We start from the raw sequence: 26,554 nt of genomic DNA on the forward strand, positions 1-26,554 counted from the left end.
CGCGCATGCGCAACGGGCCGGCGGTTCGGCGCACCTGCGGCGGCCGCGCATGCGCACCCGCTGCCCGGCGGAGGAGGGGGCGGGAAACGCGGCTCGGCGCACCTGCACCTGCTGGGCCACGTTCCAACATGGCCGGCGCATGCGCGGTGGGTGCTGCGGGGGCGGGAATATGGTGTGGGGTTGTGTGGGCCCAATGCACTCAAGTCTCTAGGCTGAAAGGGGCGCAGGGCAGGCAGGGTATGTCTCATGTGCGTCTGACAAGGGACTATGGCCAAGGGATTAGGAGCCAGGACAGGCTTCCCCACAGCCAAGTCAGGCAGGGTGGGGAGCCAGTTCTTGTCACGCCTCTACATTAGGGTGGCCATCATAGAGGACGTTCCGTTTTTCTGCTACTCTGTTGATACGAAACCCGATGCCTTTATGCCCTCTATTTTTCATCATAGAGGACGTAAAGGAGTCCGGTTTTGTATCGACAGGACAACCGGACTGTCCTCTATGATGGCTGCCCCACCCTACATGCACCAGGCAGGGTTCTTTGAGTAGATGTGATGTTCATAGATTGGAAGGGGCTGGAAGGGACCTTACAGATCATTGGGTCCAGCCCCCTCCCCTACTCTAGGCAGGAAGACAAATGTGGTGAAGTGACCCCAGCGTGGTGACGGTCTAATAAAAGATATTAGACCAACTTAGCAGTTGGCAAGAACACCTACATGCACCTGCCTCCCACAGGCCAACCCGCTGCTCCCAGGCACCTGCGGGAGCAGAGGGGGAGACAGCCCGCCCCACCTGCCAGGCATCTCATGGACCGGCAAACTGCAAATGCCTGTGCACAGGGCTGCACCTGTTCAGTTCAAATCAAATGACATTTGAGCATTGATCTGAGCAGTAGCCATGTCAATCTGAGCACAAAAGGCAGGTGAAGTCTTTGGGTAGAGGCGATATCTTTTATTAGACCAACTAAATAGTTGCAAAAATGTTATTTGCAAGCTTTTTGGCAACTGCTTAGTTGGTCTAATAGAAGATATCACCTCTACCCAAAGACTTTGCCTGCCATCTCAGCACTGAGACCCCAGTCGGGACAGTGCTTCTGCTGGCAGGCTTTTAAAATTCATTCTAGTTGTAGAGGTGTTACTGTTTCTCACTAAATTTCTCATTTTTAGTACATGGACTGTCACTGGATTTGGCAATATTTATCACCCTGAGTGAACTTTCAAAGCATACTCGTGTATTGGTTGAACTCAGATATACACGGCTAGTCTACTCTTAAAATTTGTGTTTGCCACTAGAATCATCTAGCAAATCCCCCTAGTGGAGACACTTTATAGAATAGAGCTTTTTCAAAAATTAATTAACTAAGCTATACAAAAGGATTTTTTTCCTTTAGAAAAGGAGGGGAAAAAAGGTCACATCTATAATTAGTATAGTTCCGCAGGTGAAACTTTTAAATCGTACACCAGATTTTAAATTTAAACATCTATTTTGCATGGCATCATATCAACTTCCAAATCTGTGTGCCACGGTCTGGTGTGATTGCTTAATGTGTGGACTCCGTCTGCCCTGTCTGGGCTTTTGTAAAGATTGCAGCTTTCAAATAAGTGCTGTGTCATTTGTCGGACACCACATTCACGCAGGGGGCATCCAGAATGCTTATCTTGTAAAGTGTTGTTTTGAACCATCTGTATCCAGATCAGGCTGTTCACCTTGCCCCACAATTCTCTGTCAAGGTCGTGCCCAATAGGGGACGTACTTGGTGTTGGTATAAACTGCTGTAGGAATAGGTGTGATCTTTCGCAGTGGTCATCCCATTCCGTTACTGCCTATAGGTTAGGTTCAGCATCCCCAATCTCTTCAGGGAGCTTATGGGCTTCATGTGTAAACAGTTAATGATTTAAACATAAACTAAGCTAAATCCAATAGAAGAGTATCCACACACAGAATTACACCATTTTAACAAAATAACTTTAAAATCACATTTTAAGGTAAACTGGTGCCATGTAGTGTGTAAAGCAGGCCAAAGGCCAACTGTGAGGCAGAGAAATTGTACCTCTCACCCAAACAAGACAAGACCTGATTAGTGCAGAGGGTATAGTTCAGTGTTAAAATGTTTTGTTATAGATCAATAGATGCTTAGTTCAAGTCTACACATCCCTGCTTCTATTTGATAAAGAAAATAGTGAAGTGACATATTTGATCTTATCCATACCTAACACTGGATTCTCCTGTAACACGGACATACTTGGAAATCAGTGGAATTATAGCCATGTCAGCAAAGATGAACTAATTAATTTGTCATTTCACAGTCGCCAAAACTGAGAGAAAGAAGTGGCTTCTCTCTGTCTCTATCCAGTTCTGCTCTTGTTTATAAGTGACCAGCTTTGCTGTCCTGGGCACTTGGAAGATGCAGAGGCCAGTGGAGGAGACAAAAGAGGCGCACAGCTTTTTCAAGGGTTAGCATTGCAATTGACTTACCTTTATTCTGAGGTGGAAACCCCTCCAGGAAGTTCTGTGCACTTAAAACTGTAAAGAAGCTGATGTTATCATTACAGATTTATTAGGTTTCCTCTAAGAATGCGTCTCACATTCCTAGAGTTGTTGAAGTGCCATACAACTGGGTGTGGCCTCGTGCTTGCAAGAGTCAGAGCAAATTCATCTCGAGTCACTGGAACCAACCTAATAAAAAGTATTAATCACTAGCTATCTTGCATTACAGTGAGCTGATATTGCGTAAGAAAGGAATGTGATGAACAATTTGGTTTCAGATAAAGGTAAGGGGAGGGGAAGCTGCCTGTGCCAGGCATAGTGCAGAACTGCAGGGCTATTTTAGTTCCAAGTTCGATAAACATGTGATTAAGAGTTAAGCTATTCACTGCCCCTCAAAGAAAATAATGTTCTGTGTCCATCAGCCTGTTCAGAACTCAAAGGGGAGCTGGGTATTTTTGTTTAAGGTTTCTTAATTATTTTGTGGTAATTGACAGCCTCCCACCCTCATTGCATCATTAAGAGCAGAACCCCCACACAGCTTGTATTCCCTATGACAAGTCTTTTTTCCATCTGATTCATTCCTGTTTTTTTTAATGGAGTGGTATTCCATCTATCTTGCCCAGTACCCGAAAGGTTTCCTCAGGGGATAAAATTCAGACTGAAGGAGAAAGCAGAAGGTTTGCATTAATATTTAATTCATTCTTATTTTTAAATTTGGCTCAAACTCCCAGGACTACCGTACGAAAAATAAGCAAAAGGATCTGTAACTCCATAGTTGTTTGGACGCTTCCAAGAGAAGGGGGAAACCTGGGTTCTGGTCCCTGCTGTTAACAATGTCTTCTATCTAGTAGTGCTTTAATGCAAAATACATAAGTAGGCCCTGGAACAAGGATGAGAACCCAGGTGTCCCACCCCACCTTTCTTCCCTCATTCAAAACAGTGCCTTTGTCACTGAGCTAGGGAGTCATGCTAGCTTTTACTCATTCTCTCTGGCTCTGTGAATCTTGCAGTTCTTATAGCTTCATCAGGAGTCATGTGAGTTTCCCTTTCCCAGATGATTTTATAAACCATTAGTATAGAGCACTCTTCTAGGAGGAAGATATATAGGGTTCTGACCCCCCCTCAAGCTGAGGAGGGCCTAGAACCAATGTCTTCCATTTCCAGAGTAAGCGCTCTAGCTACTTGGCTGTTATATAAGTGGTGGGTGCTAGCACCACCACTTGATTTTGAATGGAAGTGGCTGTAGATGGTAAATCTATGCATGGATTAGGTAAATCTTGGATTGACCATGTAGATATTAATGGAAGTTCTGTCCACTTTTGGTAAGTGAAGAAAAATATCAGTGATAGTTTAATGGAAAAGAGAAAGATGGTTGTAGGAATGTGATAACAGATTGTCATGCTTTCTTTCCATGAAAAAGGATCTGAAGTTTGCAAAACTTTACAGCATTTAACACTCATAATAAGAATCAGTACTTTAGCTTCCTTCATACTGGTGTTTCCCTTTTATAAACATGCAGTCATTTTCCAATCTAAAAAGGAAAAAGTAAAGAAAACAATTGATGAAACAGGTTTCAATTGAAATGTCCAGTTATGAAAACATAATTCTTTATGGAAATGCATCGGTTTCAATTAACTGCCAATGAAACCTGGCTTGATGGGCCACAGATAAGTTCAGGCTGCCAGGATCCATGCCTCAAGCATATCCCTCTTGTACAGACTTAACTTGGGGAGCCAGGACCCTGGAACTGCAGGGGTCTATGGCTCAGAGGCAGCTCTGCCTTGCAGACTGACTTGGAAATGAGAATGTGTGGCTTCCAAGGAGATAGCTCTTCCATGTAGACTACCTTGAAGGTGGGGACTGCAGACCTTCCAAGCACCCTATTATAGAATGGGAGTTTTAGCAGCCATGAAAGTCTTGGAGGATCCAGCTCTAGCTTGTGATCTTATGATCCAGGCTCCTTCCTGTCTCTTGGAACTTAGAAGCTCTGAGGCGAACCTTTGCCCATGGTTCCATAGCTCAGCCTAGGGCCTGGGAGTTTAGGTTATTGGGCTCAGTTTTGTTTTTAAAAAATGCAAATGAAACATTTCAGTTATTTCAAAAGATGTTTTCCCCTTTTGCAGACAGTTTCAGGATTTCTGCTTGTCACGTTTAAATGGAATTCTGTCTACCAGCTCTAATAACAGGGCTTAAGGAACAGGTGTGTTTGTGAGTATTTGTCTTGGTTGGTATTTGTCTTGTCTTGGTTTAGCAGGTTTTCAAGCTTCTACTGGCTTGAAAACAGGAGTTTCCATTATAGAGTTGTGCTTGTTTTGAAGACACTTTAATTGTGAAGCAGAAATGGGCCAATGGTGCGCACTTACTGATTGGTATGGTTGTGTGTTGCAACTAAAGTAATCCAGTGTAGCTATTTAAAATGCACCCCCAGCCCTGCACATTAACCTAGGATTTCCCCATTGCCACTTAACAAAGCTGGATTTTTTTAAAGCAAAATAATTAAATGCAGCAGTCATGTTAATTGCAACTCACTTCTTACACCTCTCTTTGCAGCTGAATGATTTATAGCTTTTTTTTTCTAAATTGGCTTGAGGCAAACAGCGCTGGGGTTGGGTCTGTAGAAGAACTCTTAACCCTTTTAAAATTCAAAGTACCTTACAAATGTACATTAAAGCTCCCAGGTGGATGAATACTATTTACCTGATTTTGTACCCTGAGAAATGGGAACCAAGAAGAAGAATTTTCTCTAAAAATTTTCCACTGATGCAGCTCCAGTAGTAGGCATGCTAGCAGAGACTGATCGGTTCTCAGAACTTCAGCTTGGTCTCCTTTTCAAAGATAATTTAGTCTGAAAGCTCCATTTAGACATTTAATTCTTTGGGGAACTTTGTTTTCATGCCTGTCTGGAAAGCACCTTGCAAACTATTACCACAATATATAAAATAATAATAACCATGAGAAATGCATATATTGCCTATTCTAAAGTAAAGATCAGTATTAACCCAAAGGAAAGTATGCTATCTACTAAATAACCAACATTTTGTGAACAATAAGGCTTTGTCTGCATGGTGTATTATATCAGAGTAACTGTAGTTAGCTCATTTTAAGGTGCCTTGTGCTCCAGGCACAACCAAATTATTTGATTTCATAAGTTGCTATAAATAATCCTCCTTAGCACAAACGTCACAGCGAGTTTGCTTTAAAATTTGTGTGGATCCATTCCTAACTACTCTACTTTTAAGAGTCCTCTAGCTGCTATCCCACACTGCATTGCTGCACATCTGGATCTGTCTGTGTGCCGTCCACTGCCTCACGATTTTCTTGATCAAATACCATTTCTTTTTCATGTTGGGCGGCACCTGGAGTGCACCATTTTGACACCCATTACTCCTGAGGTATAATTAGTAGTTATAATGGGTAGTTATAATTATAATTAGTATACCCAGTATAGCAGCCATGTGCTCTGCCGCAGGCTTTCACGTGTATCTTTTCTAGAAGTCCTTGTTCTGACTGCCTGCTTTGGGAAGCTGCATGTTGAGTTCTTTCTGAACACCATCACAGCCAATGGTGGTGAAAGGTCACTCCTAGACTTGTTTCTGGTACCGAGTCTAAGTAAAGGACATACAGTGGAAAGACAAGAAATTCAAACAGGACCTCTTATAATGTTCACACTGTCTGCCTTCTGAGAGAAACTGGATCTATTTTTGCAGGTGATGCTACCACCAAAGTCTGACTGGGTTTAATAGTTTTCCATAGAGAAACCTAGAAACACAGCAACTTCCCAAGACTGCAGCTGCAAATCACTGCAGGGCTATCACTCAAAAAACTCAATTACATCTCCCTTGACACCATACATGTGATGGGGTTTTGGGAGATACAGAAATTATATATAGATTCAAGGCTCCAGCATTCAGTTCAGAAGGAAGTACAGTATTATGACTTATCATGTCAATGATCAGCAAATAATAGAGGTTTCACACACTTCCACTGACATTTTACGGCTTCTAGGAAACATTAATATATATTAAGAAAAATAATAGCTTCATTACATTTCCATGAAATTGAAGAAGCAAGGAATTTCAAACGTTGTTAGTGAAGGATTATAGTTTGGGGGCTTGTCAAGTTAACCTTAAAAGGATCCTGCCAAGGTTTTTTTTCAAGTTAGCATGAAAAGGACATTTTCATAGTTGATAGACCCACAGTTTAACCTTCCTTAAAACCACAGCTGATGGCAGATAAATCTGCCTGCCTGTCAGAACAAAAGTTACAGCACTGTTAATGTCTGCTTCTTTGCTAGGTGACACACCAACAAACCCAGGGTGTATACTGACAACTACAGGTGTATGCAAGCCAAAACAAAGCTGGAAGAATCTGTTTTTCAGACAGGTAGTTACGACAGTCTTTGCAAGAAAATGCTGCAAAAAGAAAATCACAATAAAAAAGATTAATAAACATTCAGAATTAGAATAGATTTGTAGGCAAAGCTCCCAGCCCTTTATTAAATCACCTAATAACCAAATAAAAATGTCCCGAGTGGGCAAAGGAGCCCAAGTCTCAAGTTAAACATCAGCTAGGCCCAAATTGTGGTGATGCTGTGCTCAGCATTGCTACCGGCATATACAAGTGACCTACCCAGCAAAGTACTGGGTACTGTTAACCAAATCATGGGATTTTGAATCTTAAGTCACACAGGAATTTTTGACAAAAAAACTATAGCACCATTGTTGCTACAGAACAAAATTATTATGAAAAAAGAGTATATATTAATGAGAAATATGTGTATTCTCAGGCCAAAAAAGGTTAAATTCGACAGGTCAAATTTTGCTCTGTTCCACTGAGAGCAAATTCTGCTGAGGTGAAGAATGAAATAGTAAAAAATAAGGGCAGGATATGCACTCATTGGAGTTGCTCTAGATTAACTGTCTAACTGAAATCATAATCCAGTCCTAGACCCTCAAAATAGTCTTTGCAGTGTATATGTAATATATGATCTTTCACAGAAGGCTTAAAGATGGAATGTGATATGTCACATCAGCCATAGATCTGAGATTTTAACATTTTATTATAAACACAAAGCAAAATCCTGTTGCATATAGGCAATATACTTTTAAAACTACCTTTAAATTAATGCAAAAAGAAGTCTGCCTCTAGATCAAGTTTGGCAGGCTTCTTCAACATTACCTAAACATTGTCCCTCCCAGCCTTCATTAATGTATTACATTGAATTGTACAGGGAATTCAAAATGAGCATCCAGCAGAGGGCACTATGAATGTTATTTGTGCCTCTGGGATTTTAAAATAGATTTACTAGGATGAAATCATACAAGTAATACATTCAGGATGGACGTTAAACATATTTGGATTATGTGGGTAATTATTATGACTGCTATTAAATATAATTTTTACTTAGTAATGATAACATTTGCTTGTATTAAACATTATTTCATAATACAATAATTTCATAATTGAGCTTGTTTAATCCTTAATCACCTTAATATTTAAATCACAAGAGAGAAAAGGTAATAATTTATAAAAATACATCAAATTATTTATTGTATTTTTATGGCTCAGATCTGTGAAAGTTTTATTTTTCAATTTATTTTATAAGTACATGCTAGCAGGTCATATCCACTTTGAAACAACCAGGCTAAATGAGAAATACACTGATGTAATACAACTCTTGCTCTTTAATAATTTCTTTAAAGTCACCCTAGAACTTTTTAAAAAAAAATTATATCATAAAAGAAAAAAAAAGGCAATCCAGTTTTTCCCTGTGTGTTACTTTTTAGATGCTCTGAATCTATGAGAGTTCAGTCAGGGTCCCGACTTTTTCGGGCTTTTAAAAGATATCTTCTGTTTCTCTCTGTTTTAATTAATCCTTTCTATGCAGTCTCACTCCAAGCGATGTCACTAGCATCCAAAGGCTCCAATTCAGGAAGGTACTTACATAAGCAAGGCTACTCATGTGCTTAAAGTTCTGGATGTACCTAGCTTCCTTCCTGGATATGAGTCAGACTTGAAGTTTGTATAGCAGTTTAATGAGTATAACAATATAGGACTCTTAGCTTGAAATAAGTGTGTTCACACAAGAAGTCTACAGTTAGGTAGCTAAATTTGTTTAGAAAACACTCTAGTTCACTTAAATGTGTGCACAAATTTTATGCAGACCAGCAGCTAGAAAAGTCTGCTTAAAATAATTGCCTGCGTCCAGGTGAATTTTCATGTCACTGGTAGGGCTGGAAAGGTACCAGGGAAGTGTTATTCTTGCCATCCCACATATTTTTTTTTCCTGAAAGAGAGCTCTGTATATCCCTTCATATTCCTTGACTGAGATTGAGTGGCTTAGTTTATTAATATTTGTAAAGTCCTTTGAGATCCTTGGAAGAAAGATACCAACATTTAGTCTGCGTCCCATTAGCAAGCACTTCATGAGATATGTCAGGACATAAATACTTTCCTTTTTTCCACATAAATATCATAATAATCCCAAATATGGAGTGTTTGCTGCTTTTTATATACATAGGAAAACTAAACATATGTAGCTTTTTAAAATGGATTCCAAAAGAATGTAAAATCAGCCAGCAACAATAAATTGTAGGCTTACATCCATTGTTTTAAAGAGTATGTAAATTGTTATATTATAGAATTTACTTTGAACCCAACTACCTAATTAGCTGCTCTAAACATCAGTGTTCAATTTGGAAAATCTGAAGCCAAGCAGTTTATTAGAAGCTCATGGAAAAAGCAAAATGTGGACAAAACCTTAGAACAAATAATCCAGAATGCAGTTAAAATAATGAAAACCAACAACCAGCCACACAAACACACGAGAGGAAGACACAGCAAATGAAGAGGATGTTAAATTAAATTTAAAAAGAACATGTAGGTCCAGATCTTTTGCTAAATACATTTGCTAAATACATCTTTTGCTAAATACATTTGCTTTGAAATCAGTAGAGCTGGGGCCATTTTATTAGCTGAGGGTTTCATCCGTGAAGTTGAATGCATGTAAGTCTCACATTTAGAGGAAATGATAATCACCCAACAGAGATTGTTAGGTCAGCAAACAATGACTCCATAGGGCTTGTGAGGAGATTTAGTTATGTACAGGATTTTTGTAAAGGTCAGGTTCTGCCCTTGTTTGCAGTTCCCAGTGCATGCACATCTCAGGGCAGCATATGTGCCAGTTTCAGGCATGCATTTGAAGGGAGAGTTTTGGCATGAAGGATGGCTATTTGTGTTGTGTTATTTTGAGATGGGTGTGATTGATCCTACAACCTAACACACTGCAGTAATCAAAAGGGCAATTATTAACAGTATATACTTTTCTCTTTACTAACCTGGGCACTGGTGTCTGTAACTCTTGCTGGAAATGCTAAGGTCTTTGATAACCTTTCTCATAATGTCCGTGCATTGCCTTTTGCATTGTATTCAAGATCCCCATCCCTGTTCTTAGATGATATTCAAGATCCTTGCCCCCAGCTTCTAGATTTGGTACTATCTCCACTCCTGCCTATGTCTCAGTGCTTCTAGCCCCCTACTTGTCATACACTCATAGTTCTTGAGCACTTTTTGTCACATGGGACTTCCTACTTACCTGCTTCAGCCTGCCCCCACTCTCATTTCCACAGCTTCCATGGCTGCTTGTGGTAGAAATGACTCATAACATACTATGTAAGAAGCACCAACCCTCTTTTTCAGTTTCTTAATTTAAGTACCCACCCCTCTGCTCAGAGCACTGTTTGCGTGAATCTGTTCTGCAGTAGAGCTTGTAAGAAAATAAGTAGCCCTGTCCACAAGGATCTTGTTATGAAGGTCACCACGTAGTTTGAGATTTTTTATGTTTTAGAGTGTAAGCTCCTGTGGGCAAGAAGGAACAGTCTTCCTTTATGTTGGAAGGGCTGAACAAGCACTAATGATATAGCATAGTACAAGTAATGATAAAGAGAAGTCAAAACCTAAGGAAGTGCTAAGCACCCACAGTTTCCACAGAAGTCCCTTTACCTGTGACCCAGAATCCTGTGGTGTCAGTGGAAGCCACACTACCTGGCTTCATTGTGAAAAGGATGCTGATGGTCAAGATGAATGTGGAATAGGGACTTCAAAGCCTGGGCCTAAGTTTTGAGTTGACCTCCAAAAGGGAAGAAATGGGTTTGGATTTTCATGTTTGGGAGGCCTGAAAGGGATTTCTTAAAACAAGGAGAGAGAGAGAGAGAGAAGAGGAGGCTCCCTGCTTGTGTGTGTCTTTGTTTGTACATGGGGGAGAAGGAAGAGGAGGCTCCCTGGTCATCTTCTGGAGCAACCCTGAGATTAAGACATCAGGGAAGATTGGTGGGTGTGAAAGCTGGCCTGCTCAGGGAAGTAAGGCTTCTTGTTAGTGACAGGGCTGAACAAATGCAGTTGCAAGCACAGCCAAAGGCAAACTAGGTTCAGCACCATTTCAGGAGGGGAAGACAAGACCTAGGGAAGGGGCCAAGGAGAGGCTGGGAAGAAACTGAGATTAGGCAAAGGGGAGACGGAGATGGGCTAGGGGAGAATGAGGGAGAGAGGGGAAGGGGCGATGGGAGAGGGATCAAAGAGGGGAAGGGAGGGGAACTGTGAGGATGGGGACAAGGGAAGGAGCTGAGAGCGGGCAGGGCAGGGCGAGGTGGCGGCTGCAGCCCACGAGCGCCTGGGATGCTCCTCGATGCCTAGCAGAGGGTCCGGGCCGTGCGTGTGCTGGAGCCCCGAGCCCCCCCGGCGGGACCAGGGCGGTCGAGGGCGGTCGGCAGGAGCGGGACGGGCGATCCGCATCCAGCCCCGCCGCGGCTTCCTGGAAGCGCAGCGCAGCGCAGCGCAGCTGGGGGCCGCCGGGCCGGCGCGATACGGCCCCGCTATCGGGCCCCGCAGCCCGCCCCGCGGCCGGGCAGCCTCCTCCCTCTCTCCCTCCCTGCCGGCCCGCCCCGCAGCGCGGGCAGGTAGGAGGCACCTCGCCGCGGAGAGCAGGGCAGAGCCGCGCGGGACGAGCCCGGGGTGAGTGCGGTGCCCGGCGCGGGGGGGGCCGGGGCTGGAGGGGGCGGCAGCCGGCGCGGAGCAGGTCCCAGGCGCAGGCGATCCTGCGGGGGTGCAAGCTCCCCGGGATGCACAGGCGATGCTGCTGCTTCTGGGGTCGAGCTGGACCCAAGTTGCCGGCGCATTCAAATCCGACAGTGGAGGGCTCCCTGGAGCAGGTGGAAAAGCAGGCACTGCGGGGTTTGCTGGGGCTGGCTGGCTACCCTTTTTAAATCCTCTCTTTGACTGCAGGGGGATGATGTACTGGCTCTCCAGTACGGACTCTGGTTCTGGGCAGGAGCCCAGCTCCATTCTGCTTCGGACACTGTTGAGCGCGCCTTTAAACCGCGCGTCGAGTCAGTGGGGCCATATGGAAATTGAATTGTTTGTCCAGGAAGGACGCTCTGCAGAATTGGGAAAGCAGAGAGATGGATGTGGTGTGGGGGGAAGAGCGTGGGACTGCCGCTCTTGCATCTGCCATGGCGTTGCTAGAAATAAGTCTTCTTTCTAAGCCTGTTTTGTCACCGGCCAACTAGGAAATATTGTAATAGTTGTCAGTCTCAACTGATGTGGATAAAGCAGTAATGGTAAGCAGGCAAAGGAGGGTTATATAGAAGGGAAGTGAACTGAGTAAAGTTCACCCTGAGAGATATTTCACATCAAACATAGGCTGTTTTATAAAGGGTCTGTTTATAAAGGGTTTTCTAGTTCTGTCTAGTAGAGTGTGACTCTGAGAACAACTTGTACACTCATGTAGGTTTAGCGATGTAGTTGATCCTATTTATGGCCTGCCGCCACTTGCCCCATTACCACTGCTAGTGCCAGATCTGGCCTGCAAGGTTCCTCATGGTTCCTGTCCAGCCTGTGAGGAGCCCCCCGTGGTCCAGATCTGGCTTGGGGGCCCATGTGACTTTGACACCCCTACTCTTATAGACTACTCCCTCCACAAGGGGCAGTGGTCAATGGCCAATGAATCCACCAACCTCATCCCATTTTTCCCTTGAACTCATCACTTTGTAAATATAAGAGCTAGCCCCTTGAAACAGAACATGGTAGGTATTTTACAGACAAAAAGGAAGGCCAGGTCCAGTCCATGTGGAGGACAGCTTACTGAAAATGTGAGCCCTGTGGGAAAGGGACTCAAGGAGAGTAATTAATGATACTGTTTAGATGGAGTTAATGGAGAGAGGGAGAGACTGGAAGGAGAGGAGATATTTTATGTATAAAATATGAATAAATAAAATGTACAACATAAATTTATTATCCATCTGTGATTTAGTCAAAAAGCCAAAATGAAGGGAGCAAGCAGAATGCAATTATCCAAATTGTAATTTGGCCAATGCTGGAGTTGGGATGATGATGGGCTGATGACAACACAAAGTTACACAGACAGCAAGTCCTGCAAAACACATGAGCAGATCTTTAATGACTTTAGGTGCTCTGGGTCCTGGGTTTAATTCTGATTTGAAAACAGCACCGCCAACAGCTCAGGAGGGACATCTGGGCCTGTTGCTAAAATACCAGCTTTTATCCTCTTTTTCTAACTTTTCCATTTCTGTTGCCAATTTATTCTCCCCGAGTACAGGTTTGTTAAAACTTATACGTCTTCAAGAGAAAAGGTCTGTGGCCATGATTTCTGTCGAAGATGCCTTTAAGGGAATAACTGATTTTCAGCCAGTCATTGAGTTTGATTATTAGTGATTGTGGAAGACCCCAAGATCATTCTATTTTCTTTATCACTATTACTGGAAATGATATAATCATAGATCTCAGATCCAGTCTGTATTTTAACTGAATAAGAAGTAGGTTCATCTGTTTCAAATTAGGTAAATCTGTTTTACAGAGAACTTAAAGTGCATAAAAATAACTATAAAATGGCACCTTCCTATTCATCAGATATGCTCTTTCCATATATTCAACACTGATATGCTTAGTGGAATGGGGGAAATATATTCACACTGTTTTTTAACTCATGCTACTCAGTGTTAAGTAAATGAGTTAAGGTAAAGCACCATGGTTTCTGTTCCAGCCGTTGTACCATAAGTTTCCAATTGAAGTCTTTTTACTTTGAGGTGTCTATCTCAATTTCACCTTGACAATATCTCTCATAGACATCATTGGGTTATAGCTATATAGAAGTATATAGCTCAACAGATATAAGTATACTTATATATACCTGTATTTATAGATCAATAGATAGTTATCTATTTTGGGGGCTAGGAGAAGGGGAAGGCTGGAGAGAGAGATTCCTTGCATGGATTTCTTACATGCCTTTTGGGCTTTGGAGGCTACCAATAACTGTTAAGTGCACAGGAGAGCACTCTTTGGTTGTCCACCCTGGGGAGTGTGAGTGAAGCACTGGGAGATTCTGGAGGACTGAGCAACCCCTTGTCTAGAGAGTACTACCACTGTATGCTTTCGTGGCTATTTTGGATCACTGCAGTGGCAGGGGGCCATATATCAGTGCAGCACTGCAGCGCTCCAAAATGGAGCAGAATTTGGAGCACTTCAAATATGCATCTGGTCATGGCCTGAGAAACCTGTCTTGACTTTCAGATTCTAGGTCAGCTGTTAGAACAAAGCAACTTTTTACTTGTCATTTGAACAAACTGGGAGTCAGGACTACTGGAGTCTGCTCCTGTTTTTGTCCTTTTCTCTCCATATAACTTTAAATATATTGTTCCAGCTACAATACTCCAAAGCAGTCAGTAATTTGGAGTGCCTCAATTTCTGACTGACCCATTTGAGATATTCAAGGAACAATTTTATGTTGCTAGGTAACCACAACTGCAGTTAAAGTCAAGGAGATCTTTAGGTCCTCAGTAACTCAGAAAATCATGTGCTATGCATTTCAAGATGGGTAACCAAAAATGGAAGCACCTAAATTAGTGGGTATTTTTGAAGATTTTGGCCGTAGAGAAGTGTCTCTGGTTTCACCTCAGCAGAATGGTGATAATTTTGCAATGTGGTAAAGGTTAGACAGTGTTTATATAGCACTTAGACGATAAAAGTACTAACTATTATTAGTTTCTCCATTATACAGGGAGAGTTGGATCTGTGATCTGGAAATTATCCTTATTTCTCTCAGCTGAGGATTTCTTCCATTTTTCCACACACCACATACAGTGGTGGTGAAATGTTCTTCATTTGATTTAAAAATACAGATGTATAACGAGTGCAATTTCAAGAGGTTGTTTTTTTTTTCTAACGATCATAGAAATACCTTCAGGCTGATAATTTATCACTGAGTATACGAGTCAATAGCACATATTCTGCCAGGCTGTGCAGGGGTTGCATGATCATGGGTGTGCAGATCTATCTGTGCTTCACATTCTTGCAGACAACAACAACAATATAACTCACTTGTTCCAAGATAGTTAAGGTTCTGGCCCAGAGTTACTGCACCAGATGTGTTACCACAGAAACAATTTAAAGAGAGAAGGACTTTCAAGTGAGTTGTCTTTATAGTGGTAAATATAAAAGCAGTATTCATATTTTAGAATCTGTTGTTATTTTCTCTGTGTGTGTGTACACGTATGTGTGTATATGTGTAGACAGAATAGAGGGAATTATACTTTTCCTTTCCTACATCTGTTAGCATTTTAAGATTCTCCATGCAGGATTGGAAATTGAAAAATACTCTATTAGGGACATGATTTATGTACCTCAGAGACATTTTTATTAAATCCTGACTGGGTTTTAGAATTTTTTTTTAAGTTACGCATTTTGCTAGCTGATTTATTCAGTCCCACTCACAACATGCTTTGGAAGCAATTTTAAATAAGATCTGTTTCTTTGAAAGTGAAGAAACATATCTGACTAGATAGAATTATTCCAGATTTTGATGCTGACAATTACTAACACATTCTAACCTACAACAGTTGACATGTTGATGAAAAGAGAGAATGTATATGGTAAAATCTCTTTGTATAATCTTACATGGGAAAACATGAATATATATGTAGCTGGAGGTCCCATGTGGCAGATGCGTGTTAGCATGGTTCTGCTGTGTAGTTACAACAGACTGCTTTATACAACCTATACAGTACTTCTCTTTGCTACTGCAAGTGCATCTATCTGAGCAAAGTGCAACATATCCCTAGTTTTAACCATATCCCATGGTTTTAACATGCCATGAAGATAGCATCTTCCAAGAGCGTTGACTAAGTTATGACAGCAAAGAAAACAGTCAGGAACACTAGGTCTGCCCTGGAATAAATTTGGTAGTATAGCTATATTGGACACTTCCAAAATGTAGATGCGTCTTATATTTGGAAAAAGTGCTATTGCTTGTATGGCTTACAGTCAGTGATCATCTGAGCAAAATAAGTTATCCTGGCAAAAACACTTCTATGCTGAAAAACTGGATCTGCATTAGGGCTTTTGCCCGTATAGACATACCATAAAATCAACTCCTATTTGACAGCAAAATATTCTAGCACAGAGCGAGCTGAAGAGTCAGAGACATTTGCTAACAGGCCAAGGACCAATAGAAACAGCTCATTAGTCCCCATAATTCTTTGCCATTCAGGTGTTTGGAAGGCCTTGCTCCCTGACAACTTTGCAAGCCTCCTAGTTATGCATCTGGGAAGCTTCCCTGTACCTTGCCATTCCTGAAACTAGATGCTAATCACTGTTAAAACTCTCAATGCCTTCAGGAAGGCTAGGATGTCAACCAAAGTACCTTTGTGAATAAATGCTTTCTGGTGAGGACTTGGTTTTACATTCAGAAAGTCTTATATTCCATTCAGAATAGTTTATTCCACTTAATAATTCATTTTGTTTACCTTTCCCTATGGAATTTAACATTCACTTTTATTTTTCCTGTTATAACAAACCAGGGATTTTGAGGGATGTCAGGCATTTTGTTACCCAAGTTTGTTCCATTTGACACATAGTTGGGGTGCCCACTTATTTCATTATTACAAATTATTTGTATCAGGAATAAGAATATCATAAGCAGAATTTCCCTCTCTCACACATACGTGCGCAGTACAAAAAGTCCTGCATCATTTTAAGTTCCCTTCATGACTCATTTTCTGGAATCTGTCCTTTTTGATATTGGGTCACATACTACGTTACCTACTTTAACTTTGGCAAGTTGCATAGATCAGGACATAAGGTCTGTCATAAAGATAAGAAATTACTCTGTCTTCCTAATTCAGGCTAAAATTCCATTGTTTTCAGTGGGAACTTTAGACATGCTAGGGATACAAAGATTGGCTTAAAACTGGTGTCCGAAGAGATTAGAAATGAATTTAGTGTGTAAAATTTGAATTTGCATTCAGCTGTGTTATTCCTCAGCATACTAGAGGTACTGGTATCAACACTGTTGGTTCAGGTGTTGTTTGCAGTCCTGAAGTTTAAAAGCAGATTCAGACTTCCTACTCATTTTTTTCATATTCCTTTTGTTTGAGTCCATTCATGGATAGACTAGACTGTGTGCACATGTTAGAGCATTCCTGTGCAGACACTATAATTAAATCCTCTTTTGGATTTTTTTTTTTTACAGATGCTCATAATTTTCTCAGAAATTTGGGCCTGAAATTTCTTGTGATTGCTTTCAACCCAAAGTTCAATATATTTAGAAAGTTTGGACAACATCAGTTCAACCACTTTTCAGTTATTCATGTACTTAAAAAAAAAAAAATGCCTTCCACTTACATTTTTTCTATAATTTTCTTTGCACTTACATAACCTCTTGCTTTATTAATTGAATTGCCAGGGGCTTGAGGGAGAAAAATCCATTCCCAGCACAGGGGCTGGACAGATAAAACAAACAGGAGAGCAATTGAAAGAGCTCAGTGTGTTGAAAGACTAAAATTTACTGCTTTAGTTTTAGCATGAAAAAGTTTACATTTCCATTAGTGCAAGCAAAATACAATATAAGTAACCTTTTTCTTATCTGTGCACAAACTTTCTGCAATGTTTACGTTCTGTAATTGAAATTGTACCAAAAAGTTTAAAAGGTCAGTCCAGATTATAAAAAAGGATTTGTTTTATGAGATCTGCAGACTTGAAATAAGAGGCCACAGTTTCAAAAAGATTTGACACACAGTGACATACAAAATGTATATGGAGTCGTATGAGCAGTTTTTAGGAGGGTGGACACAAATTGGGTAATTGTGTGTGACACTAAGCCTAAGCCCTAGTCTACACAGGGAGTTTTGGTATCACTAAAGGAATAACGTTAAATTGCTTAAATTAAAGTGATGCAACTTTGTGTTCGGGTTTGTTTAAACTCAGCATACATCAGTTTAGTACTGTATGTACATTTTGTGTACAAGGTTGCACATAAAAAGGATGCTGAATGAGGATGCAGAGGCTTGTTAGGAGCAGAACTGATTTCCCTTCTGGCCCAAATAGCATGCCACAAATAGAGAGGGAGCTCAGATCCCCAAGACTAGTTTTTCCATCTACTTCAGCCACTAGGACTTATAAGTAAAGTATATATTGCTGCAGTGCTTTGGTATACTGGAAAAGAAGCTACAAAGACAGTGTTATCTGCACTCATCTTTGAATCCTTTTTTCAAAGAATAAGAACATATTTATTGTATAATTAGCATATATTTACTATGTATGAGTTGTTGGTTGCTTGTTAATTTTTTTTCTTACTTGGAAGCCATGTTGGTCATGGACTGTGAAGAGGCATTATCAACCAATGGCTATGCCAACAAAAGCTCCAGACGTCAAAAGTCCGCTTTTACCACTATAGCTTGCTCTGCTCAGGGAGAGACGATTTTACTCTACAAGTATGCAATACAGCTGTATTGGTATAATTGTGTCTACATTTCACCCACATCATATACCAATACTTGCATTCTCATACCACGATTAATACGATATTTTTGGTCAAGCAACTGCAAGAGAAGTATAGAGAAAAATTAATACCACTGTACATAGCCCTCATTGATCTGATGAAGGCCTTCAATGCAGTCAACTGACATGGCCTTTTTACTGTTCTGAAGAAACTGGGTTGAACCCCAAACTGTTGAACATCATTTGCTTGTTACATCAAGATATGAAGGCACCTGTAGCATATGAAAACAAAGAATCAAACACCTTCGACATCAACAACGGGGTGAAACAGGGATGGGTCTTAGCCCCTGTGCTTTTTAATGTCTTCTTTTCATTCCTACTTCTTGCATTCAAGGACAGCAATGATGGCATTTATTTTCAAGCCTGACTGGATGGAGGCTTGTTCAACATTGCAAGGTTTAAAACAAAAACTAAGATGAAAGAACTAGTTCTGAGAGATTTCCTGTTTACGGATGACGCAGCCTTGGTTGCCTACATTGAATTTTCCCTACACGATCTCTGGGGCAGATTTTCTGAGTCATGTAAGAGCTTCAGGATGGCAATTAGTCTCAAGAAAACTGTGATTATGTACCAAGGGGTGGAAGAACCAATACCTGACATCACTCTGGAGGATAAATCTGTTGGTGTCATTGACAGCTTTTGCTACTTGGGTTCTACAGTCAGCAGGAATCTTGACCTTCAGACTGAACTAACAGAATTGGAAAAGTAGATAAGAATTTTGGGCCATTACAGAAATGTGCATGGAATAACAGCAAACTATCAGCTAAGGTGAAGATGTGAATCTAAGAAACTTGTGTGCTGTCTTCCCTGTTGTATGGTTCAGAAATATGGACTACATTTGCTAGGCACATCAAGAGACTGAAGAGCTTTCACATGAGAAGTTTGTGCAAGATTCTGAAAATAAAGTGGGAAGACAAAATACTACATACAGAGGTACTGGAGTGTGCAGGACTGACACATTTAGAAACCATTATCAAGAAGAGGAGGTTGTGATTGGATTGGCCTTGTCAAGAGAATGGGAGGAGACCATATCCCCAAGAATTTTTTATATAGTGAGATTCAAGATGGTTCTAGAAAGCAGGGTCACCCTCTATGGCAGTACCACAATGTGTGCAAAAATGACACAAAGTCATTCAATATTAATGTAGAAAACTAGGAAAAATGTGCAGAATCTCGTCCGAACTGGAGGGAACATCTGGCACTGGGCACAGCTCAAAATGAAGCAGCTTTGATCCAGAGCAGAGAGAGAGAGAGAAAAAGCAGCGTGCTCTAAACTTGGACTCCAACTCAGACAATATATGTATCTGTGAAACTTGGAACAAGCTGCATTACTCTCGAATTGGGCTTGTCAGCCACAAGCAGATTCATCGGGCATCTGATTAGATCTCTTATGTGTACACCATGATCCAGAGGATCAATGGTTGCTTACCACTATCTTTACCACTTGTTGTAGGGATGGTTATCACTTTAACTATCCTAGTATTATAATCAGCAGATCACTAGTACCTTTCAAAACCATAGTACTATTATTAAAGCGATAAGACTTCCTATAGTAGACATAAAACAGACCCATATTATGATGTTTTCAAGCATAGCTATGTCTGTTATAAATATGAAAGATCATACCTTTAATTAACATAGCACTACTAGCAAAATGTCCTATGTAGACACAGCTTATAGCTGGAAAAGTCCGTTTGCCAGGAGACTTATATTTTTAGGGAGGTGATTTAAATATGCTGGCAAAAGAGCTCAGCTGCATCTTCCCTCTAGGGCTTTGCTGTTACTGTTTTACTAATATAACTATACCAGGAAAGCCTCTTTAGTGTAGACTCACTGTAACTCTAAGAAAAGAGCCTCGAAAATCTAAATAAACAACAAATGAACAACAGTCATACTATGACTTGGTTGCAACAAGTGTTTTGATTTTTCAAGGAGTGAATAATTGAGTTCATAATCTTTGAAGAACTTTGGACTGAGGCACTGTTAACTTTGTGCATGGAATTGAAGGCTGATTTTAAATAAGTTCCTTTTACAGTAGAAGTTGATTATATCCATAATAGTTTAAGGTATCTTAAAATTAGTTCAGCTTTTCATATAAGTACCATAAGTGGTTTGATCCCCATTGGTTCCACTGCTGACAAGTATACCATTTACCTCTGCTCAGCACTTCTAGTTATATTTCTTCTTTTTCTATATGTAACTCTCCTGTGCTCAGAGTGACTCTTCTCTTGAAAGGTATCTGGGGTGATTTATGCTGATAAAGAAGTTAGAAGAGCCTGACATTTCTGTGAACATATTATCTCCAACAGATGCCTTGCCGGTGTTGGTCACTGATAACTAGAAAAGTACGTGCTGGCTGACTTGGGACTGTAATATCAGTTCCTCCCTTCCAGTCCAGTCTCATGTCACAGTGGTTAGTGACCCCAAGAAAGTCCATACTTCACCAGTTTAGTAGGTCTAAAATGATAGCTTATGAACTAATTACCAGTTCTCTGTTGTTTTTAAGAGAATCTGTACAGAAGAAGAAAAAAAACAAAAAAAAAACAACAGCTTGTGGCCAGTTTTGCTTCTCCATGAGGCATGAACAAGTTCTAAAAGGTTTTTTAAATAACATGTGTATGTTGCCTTTTTCTTTGCTTGTTTTTTTCCTTCGTATTTTCTCCTTTATGGTTTTACTAAGGAATTCCTTGGAGGACTAGATAATTAGTTTTTGGAACTTTCTCAGTCTTTAATTGAATAGGCAAAGGGTATTATTGAATCATTCACAAAGGTCTTTTCTTCCAACCGATTTTGAGATATTTAAGTAGGAACAAACAGAAACAAACATCCAACCCCAACATTTTTAAGACTGAGCCTCTCATCACAACTCTTTTGATTGTATTCTTTCGGAACTTCAGTTGTCCTATACTTACACGGTCTCAAATCATCCAGAATATCTTCCAGGAAGAACAGGTAGACAAGAACTGAATTTCTAGTTTAAAATAAAGAGCAAAATAACACTGTACTTGAGCAAATCTTTCAGGTCATTTTACCTCATAAAGAAAAAAAGAAGATGCTGTTGCTCTTTAGATCACTTTATTTGACTACTGGCAAAAAACAGTTCCACCACATTTATCCTGCTACATAGGATTCTTTCATCTGCTTTCTGAGCTATTGTGCTTTGAGTTCTTGTTGAGTGTTTATAACAAGTCAGGGTCCCACAGGTGGGTGTGACGCCCGCTGGTGGCTCTGAAACTGTGCCCTGCTCCGCCCCTAGGGTACCGTCCTGTCTTTCCTGCCACGCCTTGATGGGAATATAAATTAATAGGCTGCCCACAGGCCTTCGCTAGGCCTCAATCCCACTGGTCCCAAGCCCCTGGCTGGGCTTCTGTAGTCAGCTGTGCCCGGCAGAGCACCAAAGCCTTAAGGGCTAATTGCTTGGCTCCAAATCCTTCCCTTTACCACGCCCCATGCCTTGCTGCTATTACCAGTATGTGGCTTCCTCTGTTGGGGCTTTGGCCTCCTTGGCCTTTGCCCTTTTAATCTTGCTAGGCCTTCTAGCCTAGGCCCCTGAATCGGACCTTGCTTTGAGGCACTAGCTTTGTTTGTCCCTTTTAGTCACCGGGCCCTTGACCCTTGTCTGCTGGGCCCCTGGCCCCTCTGTGGCTGCGCGCTCTCTGGTGCCACTCTCAGCTTAATAAGGGCTCAAGTCCTGAGCCTGCCCCTGGCGGGGCTCAAGGCAGTTGAGTGCCCTCTGGGCACTAATGAGGCTTCTTTAGCTCCCCTTCCAGCCTCATCCCAAGCCACTGGTAAAACAGTAATGTAAATCATAAGCCCCTGGGCTGTAACATAAGCAACAACAGAGAAAGCAGCCCTCTGTCCCTTGAAGAGGGCAAACCTTTTTTTTTTCCCCTTGTGCCAGTGTGCCTCCTGGCATAGGCTCCTTGTGAGCTCCCCAAGCCTCAGTGTTTCTACAGGCAGCAAATGGTCAACCCAGCATCCCTGGGCAGCTCCCTTGGGCAGGAGTTCCTTCCCCTGTGGCAGCCAGAGACAGACTCCTCTGCTAGCTCCCGCCTTGGGCTTATATGCTCCCAGGGCCCTGCTTACATCCGGTCAGGTGACTGCCCGGGCTGGCTGCTTATTGCTCCACTGTCTCTGTTGCCGCAGCAACTGGCAGCTGCTGCCCCCTGCCTAGCTTGCAGAGCTCTCTGGCTGGGCTGCTTTTCCTCTTAAAGGAACAGAGAGCCCTGAGCTCACTGTTACAGCATGTTTAACATTTAAGATATAATTATTTGCATTTTGTTTTGCTTGGATTGCTTGTATATAAGCATTCTGGCAAGAGGGTCTGATTTCACTATATTCATCACAAAAGTAAGCTCTGGGATAAGTAAAAGAAGAGAGGTTTGAATCAGCCAATGTTTATTTTTATTATTAAAAATTTATATTATGGTAGTTCTAAAGGGACCAGGGCCTCATTGTGATAGACACTGGTTCCTCCCCATGTAATGACTTGCTTTCACAAAGCCTTATATTTTAATACAGCATAAGATTTTTATTTTTATTTTTTTGCTGCTTGAATGTTCTAGTGAGGCAAGCACCATTTCTTGCTAGTGTCCTAGTCTGTAGTATTACAAAACAGGTCAATAAAAACTTTATAAAGACAAATCCTGAATAGATTTTATGCAGGATTTAAGCTATGAACCAGAGGAAAAACCTTGATGCATCCAGTCTATAGAAAGCTGTAACTAATGCATTTTTCCAGAGTGCTGGCCAAATCATGATTATAAAGAACTTGTTCCTCCTCCCACTGAAGTTATGGCAAAACTCCCAGTGACTTTGATGGAGCAGGACTGAGCAGGAAAATAGTGATCCTGGAAACCTTATCTGTTTCTATATTAGCATCAGAAAATGTTTTATATTTTATGACCAGATTGATGCACAGAAGTAGTTTAAAGAATTTTACATTTGGCCACATTTCCACAGGGGGTTAGAATTTTCATTGCTTCTGACCCTAGATGATCTGTCTGGTTTCTGTAATGCAGAAGCCTTGAAAAATCGGATTTACAGGGCGGGAGTTGTCTGCTAAATGCAAGCCAGACAGAAACAGATCCTTGGCTGGTGTAAAGCAGTGCATCTCCATTCATTTCAACAGAATGATGCCAGTTTACATCCACTGAAGATCTGACTAGATCTAAACTGATCAGCTATCAGCTGAACTGATATTCTTTGTCCCAGATCAAATCTTGCTTCCCTTATTCACATGTGATATCCCAGTGGGATCCTCATCTAAGTTAGGCAACTAGACTTTAAAGTTCACAGCGGCTAGTCCCTGTTATTTATAGATTCTGTTCCTGCAGCTGAGATGTGGACTAGGACTCATAGGAGCAGATTCTCAAAGAGTGCATCCAGATGAGCATGCACATGCATTTCCCTGGGGACAAAGAGCAGTGACACATAGTTGTGTCACTACTACTTGTCCCTGGGGAACTCATGTGCATGCATGCTCTGCTATCCAGCAAGTTGCCCCAGGTGAGGTAGGGGAGGCTGGGTCCAGCAGAGGTGCTAGTCCCAGCAGCCTTACCTGGGCCTCCCGGGGCTCCAGCCTCAGTGATCCAGACACATGGAGCCTGGTCAGCAGCTGGAGTATGGCTCTGGCTGGCCAGGCTCCAGTTTTGGGCAGTGCACACTGCCGCCATGGGCCCTGCTCAGCTTTTTTCTGTCATGTGTTTTTTTGACACCAGGATCTCCCAGTGTCAAAAACCCACCGTACTGCAAATTAGCAGTGCCGTGAATGCCTGCATGTGTGGTGCATGCAGCACCGCAGATGGGTCCGCAGCACCACAAACTGAACATGCGTGTTCATCTGGATGTGCCTAAAGTCAGATGGAGCTATGACAGTTTGCATCAGCTGAGAATGTCTCTCAGATCTGGAGGCACCATCATGCTTATATGGCTTTCTATATTTCAAAACCTGGACACAGCTTTTGCATATCATAATCTGGCCTATTCTTCTCATACTCCCACTCTCATTAGTTTAGTTTAAAGGGGGTAAAACATCTGTTTCTAAGTACCGCTGTGTGGTTAGTGATTCCCTCCCCTGCAAAATCTTTAAATCTGTCCATTTAAAACCAAGAGTTTATAGGAACTGAAGTGGGCCTGTGTAACGTTCACCTCATTAAAAATGCTAATGCAAATCAAATAAAATCTGAGAGTAACAGACCAAGAGATTGTGAACTAGAAATGTAAAAAGTATGTTGTTAGGAATGGGCAGAACCAACATTGTGGGGTGGTAGAAATGAGCAGGGGGAGAGACATAAGGTCACCTATATATTGGCAGAGATCTTTGATTTTCCGTACAAGAGGTGTCGTCATAGTCATGGAGTACACTTGGGTTAAAATAGAGGGTCAAAGTTCTAGAGAATATAGCGGCAGAGATTAAGACTGCTCCACAAGCTCCTGTGCCTATCCACCCTTCATTTATTAGAAAATACAGCACTTCAAGCTTGTCTCGCCAGATACTAACCTAAATTCACCCTAGCCAAACTGTTCCAAAGTGACAAGTTTGGAAATGTCAACTTTTGGTTTCCCAACTTGACCAGCCTTAAATGGACCCGATTTTACTGGAATACATTTTCAGCACTTTCTGAAATTCAGGCCAGGCTCCCTGCACTCAGCACCTTGCTGAATTATGCCCAAAGGAAACAGTGTTACCTTTAGAATATAACAATTCTCTCTCTAAAGAGAAATATAGAGTGACTCTATTCACCATTACATGATGTTTTGCATTCATTTCCTCTCTGCAGAGCGCTTCTTGATCACAAGCTCATTATTTTTGAGTGAACAGCAGTGTCCAGGGATACTGAGGGATTATGACTGCACTCTCATATAGAGCTGACTTTGTGGCTTAGTCTTCAGCCAGGAGGGCCAGTTAATGATTGGAGGACTAATGAGAAGCATGACGACTCCTGCTGCTGCTGCCAGAAATGTGCCCTAGCAGACATTCCAGTACATTGCAATTCCAGGCCTGGCCCCTTGGAGATACTGCGAGGTATCTGACATGCTATTGAACATCAAACTCCATTACCACTGTGGGATTACTGTCAACTTTGGCTGAAGCATAAAGCCATGTGTAATGTACCACGGGCACATAAGTATATTACAGTGACTTTTGGCAAGGATTTAAATGTCAGCAGCCAAAATGCAGGGCTTTCCTAGCTGAGCTATAAGAGAGCTCCTGGAGTGCTGAGCTAGCAGCATACTGCGATGGTCCCAAGAGCCAGCAAACAGAGGGAGACAAGATCTCATGTGCAAAGCTGGCACGTTGCAGGCATGCACTGGGATGAGTGGGGCGAAGCAAAGTGTCTTACAAAAGAGGGTGAGAGATGATGAGGGTTTCCTAAGTTACAAGAGGGAGTCTATCAAGGGTAAGTCCGGTAGGAGTTGCTCCTTGGTGCTAGGCAAATTTTCCTCTGCCAGAAGTGGAAGGGCCTACTTGTCACTTGTAAATACTTCACTTTTTCAACACCATCTGCTTCTTCTCTTGTTAGGAGTTTTTTAAAGTATTCATTAGGATCCAGCTAACTGCAGTCTCAGATTCTGCCAAAGCTGAACAAGCTGTGAGTTAGGCTAGCGTGTGGAGCCTGCCGCATTCCAGAATCTCTGATTCAGGCTTTAAAGTTTGTCATCAAGTTTGAAATTGAAACCAGAGGAGGGAGCAGCAGGCTCTGAGCTCGTAAATCAGCTGATAATGGGTGGATTGTTCTGTGTCTTTCCGTGAAGAGGAAAACAAAATTTAAGGCAGGGCATTGGCTTGCTCCCAGGCACTGGCAGACCTATGATGTAGGCTGGCATGAAGAAGCCCTACATGTTGGATGAAGCAACTTACCATGTGGCTTCATAAATCTGTTATGTACTGTGAAGGGAATTAAGGCTTTTGCTTAAATGCGAACCCTGCTCCTCTATTATGGCTACAGTATTCCCTGAGTACCTTCAAAATTACAGTAGGATTTACTGTCTACCTTGATTCCAGCTAGCAGTCTGGCTGGACTAAGTGGGAACATTACAGCAGCCTGCTGTATGTAACAAAGTCTCCTTTGTGTTTCACTTGTCTAATGTTTTGAGCCGCTAGGGGGAGTTTAAAAGAAGACCCCAAAACTATTCCCACCCCCAAATAGTTTCCAGGTCACTATCCACATGTCAGCCAAACTCTGCAGTCAGGGATAAATCTGGAATAAGATGACTCTGATTA

General features: G+C 41.7%; 1 protein-coding gene across 2 annotated transcripts in view; it reads left to right on the plus strand.

Moving 5' to 3' along the window:
* Positions 1-88: 88 nt before the first annotated feature.
* Positions 89-26,554, plus strand: part of RIPOR3 (RIPOR family member 3) — a 74,195-nt gene continuing 47,729 nt past the window's right edge. Inside the window, exon 1 of one of the 2 annotated variants that reach the window (XM_019484525.2) lies at positions 89-146. The gene's annotated coding sequence lies outside the window, so the exon portion shown is untranslated. Of the gene's footprint in view, positions 147-11,309; positions 11,491-26,554 lie in introns of those variants that run through there. The other variant, XM_006267410.4, reaches the window with a different exon arrangement.

This window comes from Alligator mississippiensis, chromosome 9, assembly GCF_030867095.1.
Source record: "Alligator mississippiensis isolate rAllMis1 chromosome 9, rAllMis1, whole genome shotgun sequence".
In the NCBI taxonomy this organism is placed as follows: Eukaryota; Metazoa; Chordata; order Crocodylia; family Alligatoridae; genus Alligator; species Alligator mississippiensis.